Consider the following 8,886-nt stretch of genomic DNA (forward strand, 5'->3'; position numbering starts at 1 on the left):
TCTGATCATTACAATCAGCATCAGGGTGTTCCGCAAGGCAGCATTTTGTCTGTGACCTTATTTAGTATCAAGATCAACAGTTTATCCAAGGTTTTAAACGATTCAATAGATGGATCACTTTTCGTGGATGATTTTAATATTTCCTGTCGCGGTAAGAATATGCATACTATTGAACGGCAACTGCAATTATGTTTAAACAAAATAAATAAATGGTGTCTTGAGAATGGTTTTAAATTTTCTAAGACAAAAACTAATTGCTTCCATTTCTGCCGTAAGTATAAACCACATAAGGACCCAGAATTATTTTTAAATGGCACTCCTATCAAAGTCGTTAAGGAGGCCAAGTTCTTAGGTTTGATTTTCGACTCTCATTTAACTTTTCTTCCGCATATCAAATACTTGAAAACTAAATGCCTGAAGGCACTTGATCTATTGAAAGTTGTGTCAAATTCAAAATGGGGAGGGGATCAAGCTACTCTCCTGCACCTATACCGTGCACTTGTCCGTTCGAAGCTTGATTATGGCTCCATCATTTATGGTGGAGCCTGTAAAAGCAATCTAAAACTCCTTGATTCTATCCACCACCAAGGTCTGAGACTTTGTCTTTGGTCGTTCCGAACTTCTCCTATTGACAGTCTCTATGTCGAAGCCGATGAACCATCTCTTACACAGCGCCGTATCAAATTAGCTCTACAATATATTACAAAACTATACTCTAACGAATCCAACCCTGCTTTTAACTGTGTTTTCGATCCTCTTTATGAGCATTTATACATCAAAAAGTCTTCTCTTGTTCCACCTTTTGGGCACAGAATTAAACCATTCATTTCTGCTGCCGGCATTGAGCTGAAAAGTATAGCGCCTTCTCGTCTTCTCCTCCTTGGCAATTAGTGAGGCCACAAGTTGACCTCACATTAACAAAGTTTAAAAAATCAGACACAAACGAATTACAATATAAACAAGAGTTTATGCAATTAAAAAATAATTATAGTACATACAAATCCTTATTTACAGATGGTTCCAAGGATGGTTGCACAGTTGCTTGTGCCACTGTCATTGGATCCAGAACAATATCTTCTCGATTACCTGATAACAGCTCCATTTTCACTGCAGAAGCTAACGCAATATTAACGGCTCTTCAATATATTCAAAGACATCCTAATCATGTACAGTATATAATTTTTTCTGATTCTCTTTCTTGCCTTCAGGCTATTAAAAATTTGTCTTGTAAACATCCACTTTTAATTGACATAATTGAATTGTATAATGATCTTACAACTGGCAGTGCGACATCTTTTGTTGGTTACCCAGCCATGTCGGTATTTCTGGGAATGCAATGGCCGATCTTGCTGCTAAGGCTGCACTCAACAAATCTGTGACACCACGACTTATTCCATGCAGTGACTATAAAGCTAGCATTAGAACTTACATTCGTGATCTGATGCAAAAGAAGTGGGACACCCAAGTTGGAATAAATAAATTACATGCCATAAAACCTTATATTGGTTACACTCACTTGGGCTGTCAGTCCAGATTTGAAGAGGTCGCATTGGCCATACGCGTTACACCCACAGTTATTTACTAAAAGGTGATGATCCTCCGTTTTGTATCCCTTGTGATGAGAGAACCACGGTCAAGCATATCCTGCTTGACTGTTGAATTCTCCATCATAAGGGATAACTATATATTTCAATGTCAAAACAATGAAGGATCTTTTTAGCACAGTTAGTACTCATTTAATTCTTGGATTTTTAAAAGAAATTGATTTTCTTATTGAATTGTAATTGATATGTTCTGTAGATAGTTGTATTTTAATGATTGGTAGTTTAAATTAGTAACTTAGATTGTTAGTGGCTGTACCCTCAACGGGGGTTGAAGTATTGTAAAATTATTGTCCTCCTGAGAGGGTACGTAAGTCCAATACTCTCATAGTCAATTTAAATCTACTACTAGTTTTTAATCGTAGAATATTTGTTGTTTTTAAGTCATGGCTAAATTTCAGGATAATCGCCAATAGCTGAAGGGGTGGTGTAAATCCAGCTAGGTTTCATGCAGGTAGCAGAAGTAATGTAAGTCCCCATGGACCTTAGTATGGTGATCTACTTCAGTTGTTGGCGATCTATAGCCCCGGTTTTATGTTGTATTGTCTTCTTTAAATCCAATGTTTTAACTTTCAATGCTAGTTTTATGTTCTGTGATACTCTAGTGTTTTTACTGTCCTTCGCTGACAGGTTTTACTTTTTCTCTTTTCTCATCCTAACATTACTATAACTTATTTTGTTCTCGTCACGATATGGCTGCAATATTGCCGATGTGACGTTAAATGTTAACTCACTCACCCACTCACTCTATAAAATACTGAGCCCACTGAAAGCAGTAATCGCACTCTATTTTCGTTCTTAAACGTCACAAACCAAGTGCCATTCGCCTTTGGTTTCCATATTGAAAGAATTGGTTGCATGTTGAATAATATCAAACACATTTTCCCTGTCAAAATTTCTAATTGCAGATTTCATACGAACCGTCTGATGTATCGTCCTCCGATCCAGGAAACGGGTCGGCACAGCAGGTTCCACAACTGCAGCATGATAGGCCATGGTCCTTAAGAACAATGGGGGTAGACCCAGAGGTCACATGAAATATGACAATTTTTGTGAAGGCAACAAAATGTTAAAATAACCTTATTTATTCCTTTGAATACACAGAGTGCAGGCGCTAAAACGTCGGGGCGACGTAGGAAAAGCATCCTGCAGCTAGCGCCATGAGCCGGTGGATTGGCGCTTAATTAACGAGGCGCGGGGACACAGCACTTGGAGGAGTTTGTGCAGTCACCCCCAGACAAGCGTAAACAAACAGTGCAACTGACCGCGTGGACTAAATCCACTAAACTTAAATACAGTGCAAGTATCAAAACAATGGTAGGATACGTGAACTTTAGTCACAAATGTTGTTTTATTTAAAAAATATAATGAAAGTTAAAGACATTTTGAAATTTCAATGTAAACTGATCCAGGGGAAACGCGCCGAAGTTTCTGGTATCTCCTTACCACTTGAAAACACTTACTAGGGGTTAGCTGGCTCTTAAGACGTGTGTTATCGGGCAGAATGTGGTTGTGAGGGTGTGAGAATCTACGACGTTATTACCGGCGTGCGACACCATGGCCAACGTCCTTGGATACTGGGACAGACAAACTGCAAGTGGAAAATAAATCACTTTGAGGAACTTCCCGGGGCTTGGTTTGGTCGGAGTACAATGTGGTTGAGTGGATGGGTCCATTTCTTCAGTTTGGAAGTGGTTGCATGGTGCCTCCAGTGAAACGGACGCGCGAGAAAAGGTAGGCAAAGTGAGATTAAAAAGGGAAATGATATGTGGAAAAGAGAGGGCTAAGTTAAGCGTTCTATTTTTTGAATTGTATTATGAGTGGTGAGCCATTCCCGGAGGTACTGCAATACCGGGTCAACCCGTGATGAGGGCGGAGCAAGCTCCGTGGCACCTCATCCCGTTGCAAAAATCAGTTTAATATCGATGTCTCCAATAGGACACGTATCAGATATTAAGCTGATAAGAACAGATACTTTTTTTTCTTTTTGATAAAATTTAATGCATATAACAAATTTACAAGCTCGGCCTAAAAGTATATCACAAAAAAGAAGTTTTGCCCTGCAGCGCTAACAACTAAAGAACTAAAAGAGGAAATTGCCAAACCTGGCTACATGCAATACACATTCACACTATATACATCAAATGAAGATAGATCTAGATGAAACACACGTAAATGAAGCATACATAATATATATTAACAAACGAGAAATACAAACAAACATGCCATATTCTAACTGACAACCAATCAAACCATATATATATATAAAGAATCATCAACATGCACATACTATATACATCACACTATACAAACAATATACATGCACAACATCACTATGTAAAATGCTACACATGCCAAAACCTGGCTACATGCACAATACATATTTACAATATAAAGATCAAATGAAGTATGAACTGAATGAAGCGAGCATAAATGAAGCATTCGAAAAGGAAACAAGGGTAAATGAAGCGTACGTAAACCAATAAACTCAAATGAAGCGTACATAATATATAGATAGATTCACAAACTTTTATGCCACATTATGGCTACAAAGTGTCAGTCAGTTAGAGCAAAAGTATGTGCATATATTTATCTATTAAGTTAAATATGTAATTCTAATAAATGATCGGGATTGATTTTACCAAATACTGAAGTTGAAAGCCAGTACCAGGAAAAGACAGATAGCGGAAAGCGACAAAAGTCAACCTTGACACGTGTCCTAAGGAAACATAGAAAACGCAACATGATATCATTTCCATTTAATTTTCTGTGCTCAAATTTATTTGAATTCCGAATAAGCAAAATTGTATATTTTGCCAAAGTTAAAAGGTAAATGCATAATGATTTTTTATAAGAATTTGGAATTTTAGGAACCAAATTAAACCGAATGACTTCGTTAGATCTTTCCAATAAGCCAAAAGACAATTGATCTAACCACTGGAAAACGATATCCCACAAAACATCAACACACGAGCAATAGATGAAAAGATTGTCAGAAGTTTCTATTGCTATACGACAGAGTGGACAGTTAGGAGTGATAGACATTCCCCGAGTATAAAGTGTATACCCCAAGGGGAGAGAATCATAGATGAGACGATAATTGACCGATTTCGAAAGTGGATCCACGAAGGAATTGTGTAGATTAAGCCAAACCTGCTGAAAAGGAATACGTGGATACAACGTTTCAACTTTATTTTCCACAACAGTTTGTAATAAACAAGCATAGTACTGTTTTGATGTAAACCGAAACATATCTATCAAATAATTTGAATTGACAGCTTCAAACTGTCTTAAAGCCAATAAACACGTCTGATACAATAATGGCATCGTCTCAGAATGAGGAAATAATAGTGAAGCAAAAGTAGGACAATAGTGACGTAAAGACATTCCTAACCAATATTTTGCAAAAAATGTCCACTTAGTTGAAGAATTATGCAAAAGATTTTGAATGTGCTTTAAATAAAAAGAATATAATTTTGATTGGATGTGAACTACACCCAAACCCCCATCCAAAATAGGTTTATAGCACACAGACCTCCGAATAGGCTTAGCAGTGGACTGTCAAATAAAACGAAAAGTCTCCCTCTGAAAAAGGTCGACATAATGTTTTGAAAATATTGTTACAGCCCCTCGATACCAAAATTTAGACAAAGCCATGACATTGCACACAGTAGATTTGCCCAGGTGATAACACCTTAGACACACTGGCAACCGACCCGGGGCAGTGACTAGCATGGACATTCTGTCACCCAGTCTAACAATATATGGAATATCTTCAGCTTTTCCACTGTCAACTTGCAACTGGACAGTTCTCACACCAGTCTGAACAGGGGATCCCCCAATTAACATAGTTTCAGGAGTTATGCTCAGCACCTTCCCAAATCTCCTAAAGTAGGAATCCAGGAATTCATTGGATACTACACCATGAATCCAGTGTACTCTCAAATCCAGTACTTCCTTGTCGTAGGGAGAAAAGTCTATTTTAATGTCTCTATAAAATAAGCACCCATGGCGAGCCACCTCCTCGTGGTGGGTGCTGGGTAACGCTAAGTGCTCGCCAACCCCCCGTGTGGATCCGGGGGCATATTTGGTCCACCAATCCGTTGGCCGTGGGTTGCGTCCCTGTGTCGGTGGAGGAGGGGATCCTGGTGGTTGAGGGTAATGGGGGCCTCGAACGACGTTCCTGTTACTCAACACACCACTTTGGCCCTGACTTCACCTAGACGGGTGGTAGAACTGGCCCGGTTCTATCAATCGGCTGGTCACGCCATGCCCTGTGCATGGACAAACTTCCTCAGCAATTATTGTGCATGTTTGTACATTTGTGACAATGAGCGTTTGTTATTATCATACTCTATACTATAATAATTTGCCTAGAGTCCTATGCCAGAAGGCGGTGGCTCATGGGCCAATCTAGTGATGTTGACCTCCGAATGATGTATGTCTCTAATTTCTTGTCTAGGGCCGAACCAGTCTGGCATTGAATTGGTCGACAAATACAGCTATTCGTGTCATATTCGCTGGAGTATACTATCCCTGTATCCCTGGTGTCAGCATCTTGGATACCCGTTGCTAATAGACACCGTCCTTGTTGACACTCCATGGTGGGTGGGGAGCAGGGATGGTGAATGATTTTCCTTTCGCCATGACTTTCCAACAAGCTGGTTCAACTCGACATGACAAAAAACGACGTCTGGACGAACTAGATCGTCCATCCGACACAAATTCAACCACTGATTCCTGGGCTAATCGAAGCAACTGATTTTCTGCCTAACAAACTCAACCCATTTGCCGTGTCAAAAGCTATCTATGGGATCTGTGGGGAGGTGAAAAATGTCACCCGTCTCCGTAATGGTTCACTGTTAGTTGAGTGCGCACGGAGACAGCAATCTCTAAATCTTATGTCTGTTAAAACATTTGCCAATATAGAAGTTGCCGTGTCCGTGCACAAAACTCTTAATTCGTGCCGTGGTATCATACGTGACAGGGCACGCTCTCTGTATGATATGAGTGAAGAGGATATTGCAGCTGAGCTTGAAGATCAGGGGGTTACAGCAGTGAAACGTTTCACCATTAAAAAGGATGGAATTGTAACTAAAACAAATATATATCTTCTAACATTTGCCAGACCTTCTTTACCACAGTCAATTAAGGCAGGATATCTTAACATCGGGGTGGATGTGTATTGTCCCCAATCCACTCCGGTGTTATAAATGTCAACAGTTTGGTCATGGGACTTACTCATGTCGTAATCCTGCAGTATGTTATCGCTGTGGCGATCCTCATGATGGCACAGGTTGCGAGAATGATCTCAAGTGTGTTAACTGCAAAGAGACTCATGCTGCTTCTTCAAGGTCATGCCCTATATATCAAAGGGAATCGAAGATAATGAAAATAAAATGTGAAAAAAATCTCTCTTATTTTGAAGCCAAAAAACTTTTCACCACTCAGTCCTCAACCCCATCAAATATAACATATTCTGCTGCAGTTACCCGTTCTGTAGCAATGTCCTCAGCTGCATGTCAAACTGACTTGACCTGGGTCAAATCAGAAAAATCTGTGTTTTCATCTAACAAACCTGCTTCTGAACCGAAAGAATCTACTGCCCCAGTCACTCAAATAACGTCTGAGTCTCAGACAGAAATTCAGTCTGAGTCATCACAATTGACTGCTTCGCCACTAGCCACATCACAACCACCCACTATTCCAGTGAAAAAGCAGAAAGGTAAAAAATTACATATGACAGAAACACATGTTGTTCCTCTACAAAATACTTTTGGGCCTCTAGACATGGAGGTGACCCCATACTCACAGGACGAGCGGAGGTGCTTACCCCCGTCACGTTCTCGCGAAAGATCGCCCATTGAGCCACCATGACTCAGCTGGCCAATATAATTCAATGGAACTGCAGAGGGATTAAAAATAACTTTAACGAGTTACAGTTACTCGTACAAGATCATCAACCGTCGGCATTCTGTATCCAAGAGACATATCTTAAAGATACAGATAATTTTAAATTGAGACAGTATGATGCTTACCATTCTTTTTCTCCTCAGAGGGATCGTGCAACTGGAGGAGCTTCTATTTTAGTACATCACAACGTCATCCATAGCCCTGTCGCTCTAAATACACCATTGCAAACTGTAGCTGTTCGTATTACTTTGCACATGGCGCTGACATTGTGCAGTTTGTACATACCGCCCTCTTCAAATATTCACAAATCAGATCTTCAAAATTTATATGATCAACTCCCGAAGCCATGTTTAATCACGGGCGATCTTAACGGACACAACCCACTTTGGGGAAGTGTCAACACAAATAGGAAGGGTAAATCATCGAGGATTTCATATCTGATAATAACTTATGTATTTTCAATGACGATTCAGCTACTTACCTACATCCAGCTACGGGAACATATTCTTCCCTGGATATATCATTTGCCGACTCAAATTTGTGTAATGAATTCGAATGGGAGGTGCATGATGACCTGTGTGGGAGTGATCACTTCCCAACTATTCTTAAAGGCATTATCCCTGGGGATGATCCACCCTTATCCAGACGGAACTTCAAGAAGGCTGACTGGTCCTTATATAAAACACTTTGTATTGATCATTTAAAACCTGATGTTTTTGTAAACAGCGAAGATCCTATACAGCTGTTTTCAGATATAATCAATAACATTGCTGACCAAACTATCCCCAAGTCCTCTGCAATTCCACATGTTCGCAAACCATGGTTTACTAATGACTGTTAACAGGCCAGAAAGAGTAGGAGGAAAGCGGAAAAGTATTTTCGCCGCCACCCTACAGTACATAATTTAGATAGAGTAAAAATTTTAAATGCCAAGGCTCGACGCACTTTTAAACAGAGTAAACGCCTGTCTTTGAGGAACTATGTCTCCAAAATTAATTCCCGTACACCCATGTCTAAGGTGTGGAATATGATACAAAGAATTACGGGCAAAGGTTCCAGATCTACTGTTCATCATCTGAAGGATGGTGACCGGGTATTAACTGATAAATCTGATATTGCCAACAAGCTTGGTGAAACTCTCGCCAAACATTCTTCTTCGTCCAATTACGTACCTGAATTTAAACACTACCAGAAACAGCAGGAGAAGAAGAGAATAAATTTTACCTCAGACAATGGCGAAGACTATAATGAATTATTTTCATTACATGAGCTACACACTGCCCTTGAGCAAGCTCATGATACAGCGTCAGGAGCTGACTATATTCACTATCAGCTCCTGAAACATTTGCCCAAATCATGTTTGGAAACAATG

General features: G+C 39.8%; 1 pseudogene; it reads right to left on the reverse strand.

Moving 5' to 3' along the window:
- Positions 1–3,419: 3,419 nt before the first annotated feature.
- Positions 3,420–3,602, reverse strand: LOC137274902 (U2 spliceosomal RNA; annotated as a pseudogene).
- Between the last annotated feature and the right edge of the window lie 5,284 nt (positions 3,603–8,886).

Source organism: Haliotis asinina, chromosome 2 (genome assembly GCF_037392515.1).
Source record: "Haliotis asinina isolate JCU_RB_2024 chromosome 2, JCU_Hal_asi_v2, whole genome shotgun sequence".
NCBI lineage: Eukaryota > Metazoa > Mollusca > Gastropoda > Lepetellida > Haliotidae > Haliotis > Haliotis asinina.